At 42.2% G+C, this 19,741-nt stretch overlaps 1 protein-coding gene across 2 annotated transcripts in view; it reads right to left on the bottom strand.

The window, feature by feature from the left end:
• LOC105095239 (urea transporter 2) overlaps positions 1-19,523 on the bottom strand; it is a 401,376-nt gene extending 381,853 nt beyond the window's left edge. For both annotated transcript variants that reach the window (XM_031441999.2, XM_031441998.2), the window contains exons 1-2: positions 19,110-19,523; positions 9,696-9,827 (exon numbers count right to left, since the gene is read on the bottom strand). The gene's annotated coding sequence lies outside the window, so the exon portion shown is untranslated. The remainder of the gene's footprint in view (positions 1-9,695; positions 9,828-19,109) is intronic.
• Positions 19,524-19,741: the final 218 nt, after the last annotated feature.

Raw genomic sequence — 19,741 nt, 5'->3', positions numbered from 1 at the left:
TCACCTGCCACATCTGTGACCTTGGGCGGGTCACTGAGCATCACTAAGCATTGTTTTCCTCATTTGGAAAAATGAGGATAATAATATAGAGCCCACCTGACAGTGGTGCTGGAAGGGCGTGGCTGAAGGGCACTGTAAAAGCTGTAGTACTGCTGGGCATGATCGTCAGCCAGGAGGAGGGGAGATGGCAGCCTCCAGATGCTCCGCATGCAGTGCTGGCTTTGGTGGGGTGGCTGAGGCCCTGTATGAGACTGAGAGGGAGGTCAAGGGTTTGGGGAGCATCACTGGGGAATGCCGGGGTAGACAAATGGGGAAACCATCTTGCACCGTTTAAGCCCCATAAGTGTCTGCTTCCCATGAGCAGGACCAAATCCTGGGAAGGCTGATCTCCAGAAGGTAACATACAAAGTGTCAAGCAGTAAGATAAAAATGGTTGGGTGTATTTAAAGGGATAGTGTGCAATGATATTCAGAAGGGCAGGTGATGACCTCTGCAGGCCTGAGTGTCTCTGTCTGGGATAAGCATTCCCCTTTCCCATCTCTCTTGCTCACAGGCCCCCTCCAGCTGCCCAACCCCCATTCTCCATGACCTCACCCCACCTCCGTCTTTGTCTATGTTAATCACAATCAGCCTCACAAGCCCAGTTGAAATCCCCCCATTTTGGGGAGCCTTTCTCCCCACTGCAGTCCAAATGTGCCCTCCCCTCCTGGGTCCCCAAAGCAGAGCTCTCTGTGTCTCTGACATGTCAGTTTCAGTCATGGTGACCTGGCACTAATACGCCATTGTTCACGTTAAGCCTTGATGACTAGCCTGCGGCTTTTCATGGACAGGACCCGGGCCAAACACGGACTTTTGCATTCCCAAACTGAGGTCAGCCCTAAGGCCAGATGGAGCTAACAGCCAGTTTTCAAGATACATACTTGTTGGACAGAAAGATACGTAGCACCCAGCTGACCTGGCAAGGCCTTCATCGTTCACAGAGGAGAAATCCTTTCATTTGCAATAAGTGAGTAAACTGAGAACCAAAGAGGGGAGGTTCCTAGTCCAGGCTCACAGTTCACGTCCGAGCCCTGACTAGCGTCTCTCTACTCAGGCTGTGGGAAGTGCTAAGCTTTGTAAGAGAAATCGAACCTAATTATTCTATCTTCTCCCCTGTCCCTGTCATACCTTTATCTTAATGGAAGTTCGGAGCTTTACTGTTTCACTGGGAAAACAGGAGGAGACACAGGATCACGTCTGACCCACTGTGGGCCTTTCGAACCGCTTATTCTGAAGACACGGACTGTCCAGCCTCCACTTTCACATTTCGCTGCACCGCGCTGAAATATGTACCCGGCGCGTCCCCAAGCCGCCGCCTCAAGCCTTGCATTCCTTCCCTGCGTCTCGCTTCCCTTGACTAGGCTTCTCCGCCCAGGACTTATCTTTAAGGTCACTGCGTGTGTGAAGTCTGACCCCCCCCCCCCAGAACTCTGTCAGGTGTCCCCAAGAGCTGCCTCAGCGCCCTGCAGTTTCCCTGATCAGAGTTAGATGAAATCCCCGTTCAGAGTCCTGTTGACGTGGCACTGGAATTTCCCTGCTTCTTTGGCTGTGTTTGACTCCCCCAAAGATGCACTGGAGCGCCTGTTTGGGTCTCACTTCCCCTCGCGGGAGGTTCTTTTGGGACAACTCCTCCCTTCCCCATCGCAGTTCCTCCTGAAGTATGCTCCAGGTGAGGGCTGCCATCGCGGTGAAATCTCACCTCCCTGGCTGCGGTGACTGACCGGCAACGGGCGCTTCCTGAGTGTGAGCCAATCAAAGCGCCTCACTGCCACGACCGCTCTGATTGGTTCACGGAAAACCGCCTGCTGCAGGGAGGCCAATGAGTGGCTTCCTCCAGGATGCTGCGAGCTCAGGCTGGGAACAGGGAACCACTTTTCCTCTCCAGCAATGCACTAAAGATGAGAGGCCTGCAGTGCAGGAGGCCATGGCCCCCTCCTACGGAGAAGCCATTCTGGAATGATGAGGCCGGCTGAGAGAGAGGAGCCAAGACAGCATTTACAGGAACAGACTCCGGGCCGTGTTTAAGCCCTCATTTTTCCAGTCCAGCTCTCACCCCACCAGTTAGAAGATTTGATCCCATGACCGTGCTTTGGGGCTGAATTGTGCCGCTTCCCAAATTCACGTGTTGAATCTCTAACACCCAGGACCTCAAAATGTGACTGTATTTAATGACAGGGCCTTTACAGAGGCAATTACGTTAACATAAGTGTGCTACAAAGAGCCCTAATTCAATGTGACTGACGTCTTTATAAGAAAAGGAACTCCAGACACACTAAGAGACACCACCAGGGATCCCCAAGGACAGACGGAAGACCATGTGAGGACACAGAGGGAAGGCAGCCACCTGCCAGCCAAGGATGAAGGCCTCAGAAAGGAAACACACCTACTGATGCCTTGATCGTGGACTCCTAGCCTCCAGGACTGTGAGAAAATAGGTTTCTGCCATTTAAGCCACCTAGTCTGTGGCATTTGCTATGGCGGCCCTAGCAAATGTATCCAGGTCCCAACGTCCCTTTTTGTTCCGATGGGTTGATGATCAGTTTCTAAGTCTTGTCATTCAAAGGGAACCAATGCGAGCCTTCAGATGTCTTCAGCAGATGTAATAGTGATTGTCCTCCAAATACCTTCATGACCAAGGCCCAAGGTCTGTGACATCAGGGAGTCAGATCAGGTTACCCAGGTAACTCATTTATGGACCCAGGTCAAGCCTAAATCAGATCAATTTAAAACTCTGTCGCAGTTTAATGAATTAATAGCTGCCTGAAACATTTTGTTTGATAAACAACTTTTCCCCTTAACAGAATTCCGGAAACTAGGACGGGGCATGGACAAAACTGACCTTCAGTCTGTGAGTAATAACTATCTGGACACCTCTGGTTGCCCCGAAGACTTGGCATTTCTTTCCAAAACCTCAGGGAAACTCCCCTGCAAGATAAACCTAGTGTACGTGGTGACTTTAAATACAACTGGGTGACACTTCCTTCTTGGGGCACTTTTCCGACTTCCAAATGAGCTACTTGCTTACCACCAGGAGTGAGTTTTCCCCCAGCTCGGTTAAGAATGGCTTTACCCGGTAAAGACTAGCATCACTCATTTCTTTTCTTTCTTTTTTTTTTTTTTTTTTTACCACCATTCACACACCAAATGTCCACTGCATGCCTACAAAGTAACCTGACCACATTAACTTAGCCTCCTGCAGAACAGCTATCACTGAGCTAAGATTCAGAGGCTCACCCTTAGATGCGTGTCAGCCCTGGGGACTTCTTGAAAGCTATTTATACTTGACTGTGTGTTGGTGGTTTTTGCCCCTGCGCCCCGTCCATATATATTGCTGCCCAATCCATTTCATTGTAGGGATGCTTTCCCTCCAAAAACAGAGTCTCTGAATGTATTTTCCTGCCTCCCCATCCCTTGTTTAAAAGTAAACTAAACATGTTTACTCAGGAAAATTCAGAAAACAGAGGTTCAAAACAATGAGAAAATTTGTCAGGTTGTGAAAAGTCTTCAGTAGCTGGCATCTGAGGATCTCAGAGTCATGAGAACAGAGAACTGATTATTTTTAAGTTCTCTTTGCTCTTTTTCATATGTGTCTTTTCCCATGAGTCTCACAGTGCTCCCTTAATATTTCATCCAAAGCTTTGATAATTCCCTTCCACCTTTCACCTCCTTTCCTTCCAAACTAGATTCTACCACTTGGGGAAACCTCAGCTAAAACTCAGTTCTTTATGGTGAAACTGTTTCTAACAAAAAACTTTACTGCCTTCACTTACTTCTTGCTTCACAGATCAGAAGACTATAAGAAAACATTGATTTAAACAACCTTTTGCTTAAATAAATTTGTATATATTAACTTAAAGAAATAAATTTATTTAAGTAGCATTGCCATGTCTTCCAGGAAAATGCAGACACAAAATATTAAAATTGTTTACTATGTCTGTCTCTCAATGTGCTTTATGTGGACACAAGATGAATTCTTGAGTTTAGCTAAAGGATTTTTTTAAACAAGTGACAAATGAATTAGCTGACTATGAATCTAAGTGCTTTTGTCCTAATTATGGGGAAATAGAGGACAATTTATTTGCCCATGTGTCACAGTACATTCAACTCAAGGCTCTGAGAGAACCTGCTTTTTCACTTTTTTAGATGCTTACTTTTGTTACCTTCTTAAAGATTTTACCTTGTTTTAATCAAGAACATTTGAAGCATTACCGAAATAATGACTAAAAACATGATCCCGGGTTCAGATGTGCTTGGAAAATGCTCAATAAAATAAGTTAAGCATGGGATTTTTTGCCTGTTTATTTTGTTTGTTTAGCAGCAAGACTTCTCAGGGGTTTGAATGTGCTTGCGTACCCGGACATCCTACCAGGGTGCCCCCGGAAGCAGTGCTCACAAATTTGAACCCCACCCCCACCCCATTTTTGTGCAAAGGATCTTTCAGAATTATTGGTCTGGGGAATGTCAGTTTGATGTCTCTAGCCACTTCAATGACTCAGAAAAGAAAGAAACCTTAAAGGCATAAGATACAAACATTTAAAATTTTTCTTTTGAAAATCTAAGCTCCTACTCTACTTGACCTTAAAAATACTATTAACTGTCTTGGAAGAAGTGCTATTTCTGGTGATATCTCAAGGTATAGTCTTCTTAGAAAGGACTGTATTTAAGCCCTTGGATCAAAAAGTCAAATATTTCATAATATAAAGAGAATCAAGTCACCAAAAAAATACCCAGAGATGTATATAAACACCCATTGGGTGGTACTGAGCATTTCATCTTCACAGAGATTGGGGTAATGAGTACACAAAATGTGGTCTATATGTGCAATGGAATAGTACTCAGCCTTAAAAAAGAAGGAAATTCTGACACACACTACAGCATGGATGAACCTTGGTTGCATTACGCAAAGTGAAAGAATGCAGTCAAAGAAAGACAAATACTATATGATTCCACTTATATGAGGTACCCAATATAGTCAAATTCAGAGACAGAAAATAGAATGGTGGTTGCCAGGAGCTTGAGGGGAGGAGGGAATGAGGAGTCACAGTCTAATGAACACAGAGTTTTAATTTAGGCAGATGAACAAGTTTGGAGATGGATTGTGGTAATGGTTGCACAACAATGTGAATACACTCAAAGCCAATAACCTGTTCACTTAAAAGGGGTCAAAATGGTAAATTTCATGCTATGTATATTTTAGCACAATAAAAAAATAACAAGTTGATGTGACCACCAGGGGGAAATCCCATAGACAAGAAAGGTGGGACATCGAGAAGGGAAAAGAGTAGCTGATATTAAAGAATATTGCAAGTAAATCTCTTCAGATTTTTAAAAACATTTTTCTTTAATACAGGAGGTAAAGCTGCACAGCCGTTAAGAAAGAGAGAGCTAAGGGAAGAAGAATTTTAAAATCTTAAGTTTCTAACACATCACCTTTTAAATGTCTACGTGGTCCCAGTGTGTTCCAGCATATTATAGATACAAATTTTAGATACAATATTATATTTTATTATATTATAGATACAAATACATATTATAGATTATAGATACAATATTATTGTATCTATATTGTATATTATAGATACAAATACAGAGGGTTTTTAACCCCTGTCCTCAAGTAATTTACAATCTTATGGTAAGATACACCCATGAGTCACTTGGAGGCAATGAAACCTGTGCTAGGAGGTATCAATGCAGAGCTCCAGAAGCACGTGGGAAGAGGATGCTAAGTGTGATTGAAAAGCCATCCCCTGTTTTCCACACCTACCCTACTTCTTTCATCCTTAGGATCCAAACCAAGCTCCACTGCCTCTGGGGAGCCGTCCTCACCATCCTAACCCACTGTGGTCCAACTTCTTACGCTTTCTACAGTCATGCTGTAGTAACTATCCAGAGCCTTGCCCTTTTCCCTCAATGGGTTTAGGTAGACATTGTAACATGGCTAATACATATTTTTATGTATTTTCACATATGCCCCCTGTTTGGTTAGAGGCATTCGTTACCAAGGTGGCTGGGAGAAGTCTTATAAGGACAAGTCTGAGAGAGAGAGAGCTCTGATTCTGTGCTATGTGTGCATTGCCCAAGAGGCCCCCGAGCTCCCAGATGCCCTGTTGGGGGTGGATGCAGGGGTGGGAGTGGACACAGAGGCACTGAGACCTACAACACTGGTTCAGGAGTGAAGAATAAACAATGCAGGGACCTCTCCAACGTGGAAGTATCTGGTAACTTTGTATTTTGATGGTGTGAGCAATAGCACAAGACCCACAGACGCCAGATGAGAGTAGTCATAGTGGGCAGATGCCAACACAAAGTGCTCAGGAACCAGACCAGACCAGCCTCCCTCTGGTGTCCTGCAGGGACCACCACATGCAGAGCAGCACTGCCAACCCTCAAAGGACATGTACGCTTTCCCTGGATACATCCAACCATCTTAGGAAGGGACAGAGAGATGCTTCCTGTGAAAGGGAGCCTCCCTGACTGAGCATTTATACCTGGATATTTGTCCAAATTACACCTAAGAAGCTGCTCTAGAATGAGAAAGTTTGGACTGTCTTTCATTAGGAAATGTAAATCCAGTCTGCCACTATTGATAGGATGAAGGTGAAGAGGCACAGAAAAGAACTTGATTCTTTCACTTTTTGACCCATTTAACTTCCTGAGTACGTAAATTTTCATCCCTTCCCCCGTTAAACACAGCAAGGAGACCTGCGGAACGTTCTAGCTGGTGTGTGCAACAGGGAGCCCTCAGTAAACGCTGTGTGAAGAAACAAAAGCAAGGAAATATGGATTTCATCTTTTCCTTGCCTCTCATTCCACCAACGTCAAGATAAATTCTAAAACAGATTTTTTAAAAATAACGTAAATCACAGCGAGCACTCTGGAAAGAGAAAGGTATTAAGGAAGTCACAGGGCTTAGCCCTTAGAATATTAGGACTGCTGGCCACAGACAGTCTTCCTGCCAAGCTTTCTGTCAATAAGCTGAAGTAAATATCTATCTGGACCAGTGAAGTCCCACAAAAGTAATAAGCAAAGTTTTCAATCTTCAGCAATGTTTGAACGTCTCTCTGTTATACAGGAAAGACCCTGGAGCTGCTCATAAATGGATATTTCCCTTCGGAATTAACAACCTCTCCAAGGTCAAACTTGAGTTTTTCTGAAGATTCCAGAGGCTACAGAAAGCCACTCTTTTTTTTTCCCCCCAGTCTATTACCTTCAAAGTCACTTTGCTTTAAGAGTTCTTTGAATATGCCTTTTTCTGAATGGAGCTTTTAGCAGGGAAGAAACTAGGACAAATTCTGGACAAAGCAAAAGACAATCTTAAAAGTTGGCAGCCAGGCCAGGTAAGTCTTAATGAGAACGTTAACAGACTGGCTGGCTTCTCCTTGCTGTATATGGCGAGGTGTACAAGGCTGTTAACAATAGAACTCTGCAAAAAGCATCGTGGAAAGCAGGTGCATATTGATTCTCATCTTAAGCTCATCAATAATTAATAAGGCAAATGTTATTTAAAGATACAGGCAGGGGGAGGGTATAGCTCAAGTGATAGAGTGCATGCTTAGCATGCATGAGGTCCCAGGTTCAATCCCAAATACCTTCATTAAAAAAATAATTAAGTAAACCTAATTACCCCTCTAAAAATGAAGCAAAGTAAAATAAAAATACATGAAAACAGTCTTTAAAAGAAATGTTATTTCTGAAAAAAAAAGATAGAGGCATTACTGTTTTGTTTTTTTTTAAACCTGGCACAATTGTATTCAGAAACTCACTATATTCAGTATCCTATAAAAATATCCTTCTCTTCTTTATGAGACCAGTCAGATTTCATCTCATTCATGAAAACTTTCCAGGCTAGTCCAGTCCACCCCAATCACTCCCTTCTCTGAACTCCAAGAGCATTTATTGCCTGTAGCACTCACTGGGCATAAGCCATTAGGTATCTTTTTTTATTATTGTTATTTTTAAACAAGCATGGTCTAATAGATAATAAAATCCTCCAGGGTAGGGATCACAGTAAATGCATCTTATCCCTGGTACCTAGCCTGGAGCCTTACCCACAGCCCATAAAGGTTCAATAAATTTTTGTCGTTAATGGATACATTGTAGATGCATCTGGATAAACACAATACAGGAAAAGTGCGGATCATCATCTAATGAACATGCAGCCAAGAAATCAATACGAGAGCGCTGTCTGAGCACCAAGTGAGAGACAAAGCAGTGCCCTTCTCCCTGCCCCAACATCCAGCCGCGTGATGGATTACGTTACATGAAATTATCGATAAAGACCGATGTAGACACAACGACTTCAAAACAGTACTAAGAAATATTAGATACACAATGTAACATTACAACAAAGGCAGCAGAACCGAGAGGCAGCACCTGGAGAAACAGATTCAGATGATGAAGACCTCTTTGCAGATAAGTAACTTCAAGCATGATGAAAAACATGGTGCTTTCCTTTCCTCCTTCTCTATCTCCTCAGCCCAGAGACTGAGATGCTGATCATCTCACAAGATATGTCAAATGAGCATCATTTGCCCTTAAACAAAGGAACAGGAAGGCAACCTTGGGCATTCAACCTTCACCAAAACAAAGTCAACCATCTCAAATGGATTATGTTCTCACAATGTGCGTCAGGGCAAATAAATTCATACAATTCTCATTTATATACATGAAGAGAGTAGGAAAATCTACTTATCTCTGGTCCAAATTTCTGTCTTCTTCCATGGGATCTGACTCATTCGCTGAGAGTAGAAAGTTGGGCCAAATCTCATCCAGCAGTGAACCTCATCTTGCCTTTCTATTTCACCCTTGTTGCCGCTTTCCCCACTAACAACCTTTCTTTTATCCTAGAGGTGGGGGACCCTTAGGCAGAAGGCCACCATTTTTATCGAACCTATAGGTAACATTCTCAGCAACAGCATTGGTCTAACTGATGTGAAGAAGTGAAAAAAATCCACCAGACCAATCCGAATGTGCTTGGTCCCGAAGCCAAGATCTGGGGCAAAGGAGGAGCAAGGGGGGACCACGAGCTGATACCCCTCCCCTGGCCCAACTTGTATGCGCTTTGTTGTTCTTTGAACGCCCAAAATAGGATAATAATTTAACTGATCACTTCAAGGGAACATCGATAGTGGTGTGACTAATTTATAATAGTGTTTCCTAGTTCTTCGGCTTAAATAACCAACAAGATTTGAGCTACTGCATTCGCTCCTCATTTCATCCATCACCATGTTTCTCAGTCGCTTTTAAACTTTTGAATGGACTAAAGAACTTGCCAAATGAATTGGCTACACAGATACAGCTCTAATGATCTGGTTTGTCTCCACTATTATTAATTTTTTGATGCATTAAATCCACTAGCTAAAGGAAATGAGGATTGAATTCCTTAGGTTAAATGGTATATAGCAGTAAGAATTTCTATAAATAACCTGGCTTCCATCATAATCAAATGAAGACTTAAATCATCTCATCTCTTTGAAACAATTGGTCTGTGGTATCTTTTTGTGGGCCAAAGTTTTCATTGAAATAAAAAATTAAAGATATATACATATTTACAAAGTAACACTGAATTTAGTAATGGAGGAGCCCTTCATTACAGGATATAGACTTTTCCTTCTAGATCCTGAAGACATGGACTTAGAAATGGTTCATGTACTCACGGTCATTAATGTCCTGTTGGCGCAGTGGGTTGAGGTGCTCCAAGCCTTTTCCTTGTCTATTGGTAGAGATGGGGATATTTCAATGAGAGGCACTCACGTCCAGAAATGCCCAGGAAGAGAGCTGGAAAGGACCTAGACAGAAGCACAGAGGAACTCCTGTAAGCACAGCTGTTTCTTAGGATGATGAAGGCAGCCTGCAAAATGGTGAGTCGGGGCAGTGGTCAGCGCCTGGAGACACTAGGGGGCGGAAGGTGGGATTCTCCACTAGACGGAGCTAGGACACATCTGTGGCACCCGTGGGTACCATTACCAGGGCAGAGCAGGGAGATGGAATCGGCTCTTACTCCTCCGTAGGCAAGAGTATATGGATTAAAGCGGGTATATGTGAGTATTTCCTGCCTCCCTATGTTTGAGCCTACACTGAAGATATTCCTGAGGTGGCACATACGTGTGTTCTTAAGAGTATGATTGCATATTGGGTATGGATGTGTGTGTGTGAACATACACACACATATATGTTAGATTAGATATAGGTATAGCTACAGTTTGTGGGCCATTATTCCAATAAATGGAAGTCATGTTGGTGGAAGGAAGCTCGCTTCTGTTGAATGTGTACAGTGTTCCGGGCCTTTTCATATGCCTTCTCATCTAACTTCCACAATAGCTGTGAAAGGTGGCTGTATTACAGCCATGTTTACCAAAGAGGAAATCTGATGACCCTCACACAGGTTAAGGAACGCACCCAAGATCGCACAGCTGGGAAGTTACCCGGATTAGAAACCGGTTCTGCTGAGCTTCAAAAATCCTAATTCAGTCTTCAAAACCATAGCACACTCACACTTCACATCACAAAGCCTTGCAACAGCTTCTCACAATGTGCAAACTGACTCCAGGGAATACGGTTTGTGGTATGTTTGCACAAACAGTACTGACATGTGCATTATACAAAATTAAAATAACATATATGCAAAAGTTGGATTTCTTTTTGAATGCAAATATATATAAAAAGTTAAATAAATGCCACATTTCACTTTCCCCTTTTTCACCCCAAGATAATTATTGAAGAACCCCATCATAGGAAAATGCACAAGAATGAATTCCATTCTATGATTCAATTAAAATAAGTAATTTAAAAGAATATTAAACTTTTTTTTTTCAAGTGGATATATCAAATCCATATGCATACGTAATTGAATGCATTCACTATTTGCCACAAAATACATTAGCATTGGGGTAGCAATCCAAATTCCATTCACGTTGCCTCTTTCTGCTGCAGGAAAAGCCATTTCCACTGAGATGCTCGGAGCCCTCCTAAATTTGACCCACTCCGCTATGGTCCGTTGTCATTGAAGACTTTGTAGCCTTTGGGCACTAGCCTTTTGATTTTGTTTCTTGTTCAGAAAGTGTGTTGTTCTGTAAGTTGTGTTTTTGTGAGACAGATTCAAGAATGTAAGTACCTATTAAGCGTGTAACGCAGCGTCTGGCAAGTAGTCAGCCTGGAATAAAAGTCAGTGGTGGTGGTGACAATACCTGTAAGGGGAAGAAAGAAGAGGAAGTGGAGGAGGGAGACCTGAAGGAAGAGAAGGAGGCCAAGGAGGAGGGGACAAAATGTCAGAAAAAGTAGAGAAAGAGGAAACGACGAAGGTGGAGTTACAGAGAGCATTAAGGGACCAGAGTGGCAATGCCCTGCACCCTGCAAATTATTCTGTCCTTCACCTTAGACTTCATGCAGTTGTCCTTTTTCTTTCTTTCTTTTTTGGTTTAAGATTGGCTGCTGATCTGTAGGAAGAACACGCTGGGCACTGAGCCCCTGGCTGGGATTGTGGGACTGAGAAGGGGAGAAAGGCAGCATTTTCACCTTGTGCTCCAGACCCTTGGGAAATATGTTTGTTGTGTTGTGTGGTGACATAATAAAGGTTAACTTTAGCAATCTGGACCCAAATGGAAGATACAAAAGCTCCTTCCAGACAAGTCAAAGTGAAATAGATTTTCTTTGGTGTTTCCATTCCCTATAATAATACTTGAAAGAAGTCATATTTCAGGCAGAGCGGGGATAAAGAAAAATTTTCTCATTTACTTTTGAAAGGAAAATTCCATTTAGGAAATTTCCTGTGTAGATTTTTGTCATATCAAGCCTCAGTCTTTGTTTCTTTCCTTTGTTTTTGGGGAACCTTGGAAATTGAATTGATAATAAAATAATAGTAATAATAAAGATTAACATTTATTGAGCACTTATGATATGCAGAGCATGCTTTCCATGCTTTATATCACTTTATACTCAGTACAGTCAAATAAAGTAGGTACCGTGTTGCAGATGAGAAATATGAGGCTCAGAGAATTTAAATAATTTGGCTAAAGCCACATAGGTAGTAGGTGGTAGAACTAAAACTCAAACTATGGGCTAGCTGAAAATGAAGCCCTCTGTGGTCCACCAGGCTCTACTTACATAACCTGAGAGCTGCCTGCTTCACTGCCCAACACACAGTCTGTGTAAGACAATGCTCCTCTTGGCTTTTTTTAAGAAGTTCCTCCCCTTGGACTGTTACCACTTTAAATAAAGCTCTATTTTCATCAGTACACAGGTTGGGAGAATGTCCTATGTGGGGAGTGATACTAACTTTGATCTGGGCATCTGAAATATTCATTCTTTCCTGGATGTTTCTGCCTTGCAGCTCCTAGATCTTAGCGTAAAAGCTAAGCATCCTTCCCTGGGTTCAAGAAGCCATGAGACTCAGGGCAACAGTTGGAGTTTACCTACATGGATTATTTGGGGAGGTGAGATGTGCAGTGGTGAGGAGGAAGACGTCTGGGCTTTTCATCCACCCCATACTGGGCACATTTATACTTACATGATCATGTGCTATATACAGATTTTATTTTTTAATTAAGGGAGAACCCCAATGCTTGACTTGCTCCCAGAAGATAATTTCCTGAGCTATCAGAAGACTATAGCAAATTGTATCAGGAGCACTGGGCATGTTACTAATTAGTTATTGCCTTAATAAGAGGACATGCCCTTCAACAAGAGCAGCTGAATGAACAACTCTCTCAACTTTTCCCCTACAGTCAGTCTCCTTGTATCTTCTTGACCCCCAAACTAGCATAGCAAGATGAGCGAGGAAATCAAGGCTCATTGATGTCCAAGGTCACATCTCTAGCCTACAAGTGAATTAGAACCTAGGTTTCTTATCTCCCAGTCAAAAACAATCTTTGATTCAAGGTGTTTCCACAAATAGTAAAAGATGCCTTGCTGGAATGAAGGAAGATCCCAATTAGTCAAAGGTGCTTAGGAAATTCAGCATTCTCTACCATCCTACAGAAATTTCAAATGTACATTTTGCATATGAGAGTTTCTCCTAAACCCTGCTGTACATTTTTAAGAGTTGGTTTTACCCACAAATTCTGTACGTGTTGATCACAGGTTTTCTTAAACATCTGTTAATATCCAGAGGCACTAGGATTTCTTAGACCCTCACAGCAATTCAGAGGGCGTTCTGGAAATGCTACTTACTAATAATAAAGGTATAAATAATCATGATAATAATTGCTTTATTGGCATTTCACGTTCATACTATCGAAATACTGCCATATCTTCCTAACGTACCTCTCCCACCCCCATCTCTTCCTGTCTGATTTATCTTCCATGTATCTGCTTTCCCTAAATACACTCTCACCCTTTCATTCTACCATCTCCACAATGCACTACTCTGTATAAAATCCAACTTCTCAGCCTGAGATTTTATCCCCCCCTCTTTTTTTTTTGGCTATTATGAATAATGCTGCTATAGACATTCATGTACAAGTTTTTACATGGATTTATTTTTATTTGGAGGGGATTCATTTGTTATTTTTAGAGGAGTTACCAGTATTGAACCCGGGACTTTGTGCATGCTATGCATGTACTCTACCTCTTGAGCTAAACCCTTCCCCACACTTTCTCCTTCTCTCCAAGTACTTTCTCCGCTGCTCTCCAAGGCAAGCCCTCTGGTTTACATGACTGGCTTGCTCTCTGATCCCTAAGTAGGGCACACATTTCCTCTCTTCCCGCACCTTTGTGCTCTCCCCTCTTCCCATTTGTCCAGGTGTGTTTCTTAACAGATTGTGGGTGCCTTTGAGAGCAGAGGCGGTTACCTGCTCATCACTGTTTCCCTCGCAGAACCTGGCCCCATGCCTTGTACCAGGGATCTTAGAGCATCTTCAGCTCCTGCACTGCCTCCTCCCAGCTCCCGTCTCTCAAACATGAATATCCACAACCAGGGTCACACTTGATGATCTGACACTCAGCAGCTCATGTGGTTTTATTTTTAAACTTCAACTATGGTGATAAAGTTTCCTTATTATAGAAGTTTAAAAAAAACATAAAAATCATTGCATTTGAAGGGAAAAGAGCAATGCCTATTTTAACTCTGTCTTTTCAAAAAAGATTGAAATTCTGGACCTACAAGCTCAAAGTTGGTGTGTTGGTTGAAAGAGTAGCTTCAGGTGCCCGTGAGCTTGTGTCAAGGATGTACGTGGCCTTCCTGGTAGTTACAGCTCTACCTTATGATGGACATAACTGTTTGCAGAGGGATCTGTGGATGTGAAGGCAGAGAGGCTGAAATGGGACCGACGGTCTACAGGCAAAAGATCTGGCCTTGGCTTCTGGTTTTATGGCTGACTTCTGAGTGACCTTGGGAAAAGTCACTTACCTTCCCTGGGCAGCATTTCCCATGACTGTAAAATAGGAAATCTAATATTTAAACTCATGGGTTACTGTGGGAATTAACTGCAGTAATTGCTATAAAAGGCCTTGTAAATCACAAGGGGTTCTGCAAATGTTAGCTATTATTAAGGAAGCATTTTGGGCATCTCCAGGTTTTTTTGTTGTTGTTGTTTGTCTTGGGTGACACCAGACATATTTCCAGCTGCCCTAGAATACTTTCTATTAGGAAACATTGAATTCTCTTAGCTCTGCTGTTCCAGTCCTAACTCTGTTCATGTTTACATGCAGCAGAGTCAGCTTCTTAACCAAAAATCCTTTTATTTATTGTTTGAAAACTGCTGTTCAAACTTTCATTAGGGACCCAAGGAAGTGTTATGGCTGAACTTGCCATCTTAGTTGCTTATTCCAATCTTGGGCTATCAACTATACACACACACACACACACACACACACACACACACACACACACAAACACACACCCCATCAGGTTTATTTTCCTTTCTTTCTTCCTTTCTTGTTTTCTTTGATTCCTCCTACCTTTCTCTTTTCCCCTCTTCCTTTTTTTTCTTTGCTCCAGTGGGAATCTAGAAATAGTGACATCAGCAAATGGCACGTGAATCTTTGGCCAGAGCAACCTGATTTTATTTCTCCCCTGCCGAGACTGCTTGAAACACTTGCAAAGCCTCAACATTTTCTCCAGAGCACTCGCATAGGCTCTGGTAGGGGAAATGGACCTAACTGTGTGTTATTTACCAGCTAGGTCCCGGAGCAGACTATAATCTGCTTCATTACTGAGGAATATCCCTCAGGCATCTCATGGCCCATCGGGGAGATACGTTTTCTATGAGTTGATGGGATTTATTGACTCACTGGACCAGCGTGCTCTTGGAGTCCAAGTAAAGACCCTTAATTCCACAGTGGATTGAAAAGCCAACAGACTCTGCTTTCCTGCATATTCACAGTTTGTAGATTATTGATCTGATCATGAATCAACTCAGCCTCCTCTGGGTGTCCTTAGCTCTACGTACTTGCAAAGTACCTTCACGAGGCCTGAGTCACAGAACAGCCCAAATCAGCACCTTCACAGCAGCTGCTTATGGTGTGCAACTGCTCAACATTATTTTTGCCTTGAAAGTGTAATGTTTCAGCCTTCCTTAAAACAGACCAAGTCAGGGAAAGTAATACCCCCTAGGAAATATGTGAATTGCCATAGACACACAATTAGAAATAAAAAAGGTCTATAAAAAGACAGTCATAGAATTTCCAAGCTGGAATAAAATGTAATAGAATTGTTTACAATTTATTGCACATTAAGGCTAGACTTGGAGGATTATGGACAAGAGTCCTTTTAAACTGAGAGATAGAGAATGTGTGTGTGTGTGTGTCTATGTGTCTGTACTGAGTTTTTTTTTTTTTTTTTCCTGGAGGATCTTTGTTGAAGCTTGTTCAATCAAAGGCCCTCATATCACAGCCTCTCAGGAAAGCATGTTCTCTAGTGACTAACACGAGCCACACAAGAGCTACATTGACTAATTTTCAGGGAAGGTCAGAACTTGATCTCATCACCATCTGGTCTATTAGAAAAATTATCTTCTAGATTTCAATATAAAGATCAATTCTGTTTCAAAGGACCACTCTCTCGTGTATGCAGATGGAAAAACAGACTTTGCTCCTCATGGTCTTCCTGTCCCAAACCATCTTTCTACCTCCCACTCTTATTTTTTTCCTTTCTTAAAAATTTCATTTACTTTACTTTTTAATGCCATTCTCATGATATGATTCTTGTAGAGTAAACTACACATATTTCAGATGTACAATTTGATGAATTTTGATAGATGTATACACCCATGAAACCACCACCACAACCAAGATACCTAACATTTCCATCAATCCCCAAAAGGTGCAATTTTCCAATTCCCAATTTAACCCTTCCCACCTGCTTTAACACCTGGTAACCATAAGTTTGTTCTCTGTGTCTGTGAGTTTGTTTCTGTTATGTAGATAAGTTCATTTGTGTCCCTTTTTTTAGATTCCACATATGGCACCATTTTATTCTTTTTTATGGTTGAGTAGTATTCCATTATATATATGCCACTATGAAAGACAGTATAGAGATTCCTCAAAAAACTAAAAATAGTCTTACTATATGATCTAGCAATTCTACTCCTGGGCATGTATCCAGAGGAAAATATAATTTGAAAAGATACATGCACCCCAATGTTCACAGCAGCATTGTTTACAATAACCAAGTCATAGAAACAATCCAAATGTCCATTAACAGATGACTGGATAAAGAAGGTGTGGTACGTTTATACAATGGAATACTACTTGGCTATAAAAAATAAATTAATGTTATTTGAAGCAACATAGGTGGGCCTAGAGATGGTCATTCTAAGTGAAGTAAGACATAAAGAGAAAGAAAAATATCATGTGATACCCCTCATATGTGGAATCTAAAAAAAGGGACACAAATGAACTTATCTACAAAACAGAAACAGACTCATAGACATAGAGAACAAATTTATGGTTACCAGGGGTTAAAATGGGTGGGAAGGGATAAATCAGGAATTAGAAAATTGCACCTCTTGGGGATTGATGGAAATGTTAGCTATCTCAACTGTGGTAGTAGTTTCATGGGTGTACAGATCTGTCAAAATTCATCAAATTGTACATCTGAAACATACACAGTTTACTGTACAGGAACCAGACCACAATAAAGATGTTTAAAAAAAAAAAGAACACTTCAGTCTACTCTTCACATCCACTGACTTCAAGTTTATGCAGCCTAAACTTGTGCTCATCATATCTAAGCCACTTCTGACTTGTCGATCTGAGGCTGTCACCCATCAGGAGATGGATAATACTGCTGATCTCTGACCTTCCAAGCTGCCTGACAGCTGGCGCTGTCTGGGGAAGTTCCAGCCCCCCTCCCCCCATCACCATTAAAATGCTGGTGTGCTGGGGGAAAGGATCTTGAGATGAGGTGGTCTCCATGCCCAGCACCCAGGTGGCAGCCCCCAGTTCTCACCTAGTTTCGTATCACGGTCAGGGCCATAACTGTGCCTCAGTGCCTCCACCTCCTGTCTTGGTACTCTGAGCACAGCTGAGGGAGTGCTACCCAAGACAAGTGCCTCTGCTCTCAGCAAACCAACCCCTGCTTGCCACTGCCCCTCATCTCAGAACACTTCCTCCTCATGCAAAATTAGTGTAGACAGATTGCAAGGCTGTGTGTGTGTGGGAGGGGGGTTAGAGCAAATAATTGGGTAGAGATGCTTTACTGGTAAAGTAGAGGTTGAAAAATTGGAAATAGCTTCTAATTCATGAAAATGTGTTGATTGAATTTGACTCACTGATATAAAATCACAGCTTACATATTCAGTAAAATTTCCCTTGGTATCAGCCATTTAATCTGCATGTAAGGCAATGCTATGTTGACTTTCTTTCTTGCAAAGGACAGTTAGCATTTGGAGTTTTAGTCATAATAAGTGCATAATATTCATCTTACTCTAGAGAGTGTTATTGATAAGACAAAATAAGAATACACACTTGCCATCATTGCTTTTAAACCCACCCTTACACAAAATCTAAACCCACCATCATAGAATGCCCTCAGAGGTCAGGAAACCCCAACCTTCCATCAGACCAGTCAAAAGGTTCCACCTTCAGCAGGGAGCGGTGCACGACTGCTCCGCAATCACAGCGCGGTGCCTGCGGAACAAACCGCCAGGTAGACCAGAAGGCTCCCACTCAACAGCCATCCAGGGAGCCCAGACAGTTAGAACAGGTTTGGGAACTTCTTCCCACGTGCAGACAGAGCTGTAAATACGCCCTGTTGTTCCACAGACGAGAGCCTCAGGAGGCTGATATTCATTTGTCCCAAATAACTCATTTGAACGCTTGAGGAATTCCCTTTAGCTTTTTCATTAATACTCTAGAATAATATGCAGACAATTAGGTGACAGCATGCCATTTGTTTAAATATTATTAAATATACAACAAAGATCACACATTCTTTATGCATACAAGCCCTTTCAGGATAACGTATGTTCTCAACCCCAACCAAAAAAAAAATGAAGAAAAAAAAGAATTATTAACATTCACTCTTCAAGCACTGTAAAACCAACTCTCAGATCATGGCACTAAACCCTTGTGGCTCTGGCATCTACACAGGCTGGCTGGAGAATTCATGCACTATGGTGTTTGACACACTCATTCTCCCAGGTGAAATATGGCAGGAAAAGCTGCGTAATTTATTAGGCTCATATGGGAAGGCTGAATAATTAGATCGTCTCCTTGTACAAGGCTACATTTTATGATGATCTTTTTAACACTGTAATCTAAATTGAGGTTGGAGTTGAGGCGTGGAGGGGGAATGAAAGCAAACGAATTGGGAGATGCTCTGTATGAAATGGAAGCTGTGTAATTCTATGTGGTCAAAAGTAGGATTCCATCCTCAAAAAGTTTTCAGATCATCTGTATTATTGGTTAACAAGCACCTCAAATATTTTAATAGCAAGAAAGTGAGTATATATGTGTGTGTGTGTATATATACACATGTACACACACACATATACAATGTTGCATTTTTATTTTGGTGGGTGGGAAAGAAAATAAAAAGAAACCTAGAGGCTAATAATTTCCCCCATGAACAGGTAGAAAGAATTTCCAAATGTTAGCAAGAGGAGACAGTCAGAAAAAGAGATGTGCCTTACCCTGCAGTTCCTCCTGAGCCTTGAAATGATGGTTTTGAGAAAAATAGCCAACGTCACCAAAGAGACGACTCCGAATAAGAACTTAGGGTCCTTCTCAGGGGGTCCAGGTGAAGAAGGCCACCAGTATGGAGGACACAGGGAGTCCCGGTGTTTGCTCACTTGACTCGCTCGGTGCTTCCTCTTTATCAGCACCGGAGCACTACAGTGGGTCGGTCATTCTAGGAGCACTTGCTTTTGAAGTGCCTCCCCTTGGACCGCTCTCATTAGCATCCCGTTCTCCTTCAATGGTCAAGTGATGCATGAGGATAGGGTGGTTTTCCCATCGGAGAATTTGCTTCTTATTAAGTAGCCAGGCAACCCATCTCAGGGGCCCCAGAGAGAACCATGGGGAGGTTATTCTTCCTGTGGCCACCATGGTTCTGCTTGGCCTCCCCTCTGCCACATTGTTTCCTCCTTTTTTTTCTTTACACATTACTGAGAGGTTAAATTTTTACAAATCTTATATTCATAAGACATTTTTGTCTTTGGGCTGATGGAAGATAAGGAAGGCTCGTGCACCTGGCCTCCTTAGACCAGGATGGAAAACTCCATTTGAGAAAATAATTTGCTGTCTTGAAGGTTGGTACAAGAGC

The sequence above is a fragment of the Camelus dromedarius genome, chromosome 28, assembly GCF_036321535.1.
Source record: "Camelus dromedarius isolate mCamDro1 chromosome 28, mCamDro1.pat, whole genome shotgun sequence".
Taxonomy (NCBI): Eukaryota; Metazoa; Chordata; class Mammalia; order Artiodactyla; family Camelidae; genus Camelus; species Camelus dromedarius.
This window is presented reverse-complemented; position numbering and strand designations above follow the sequence as displayed.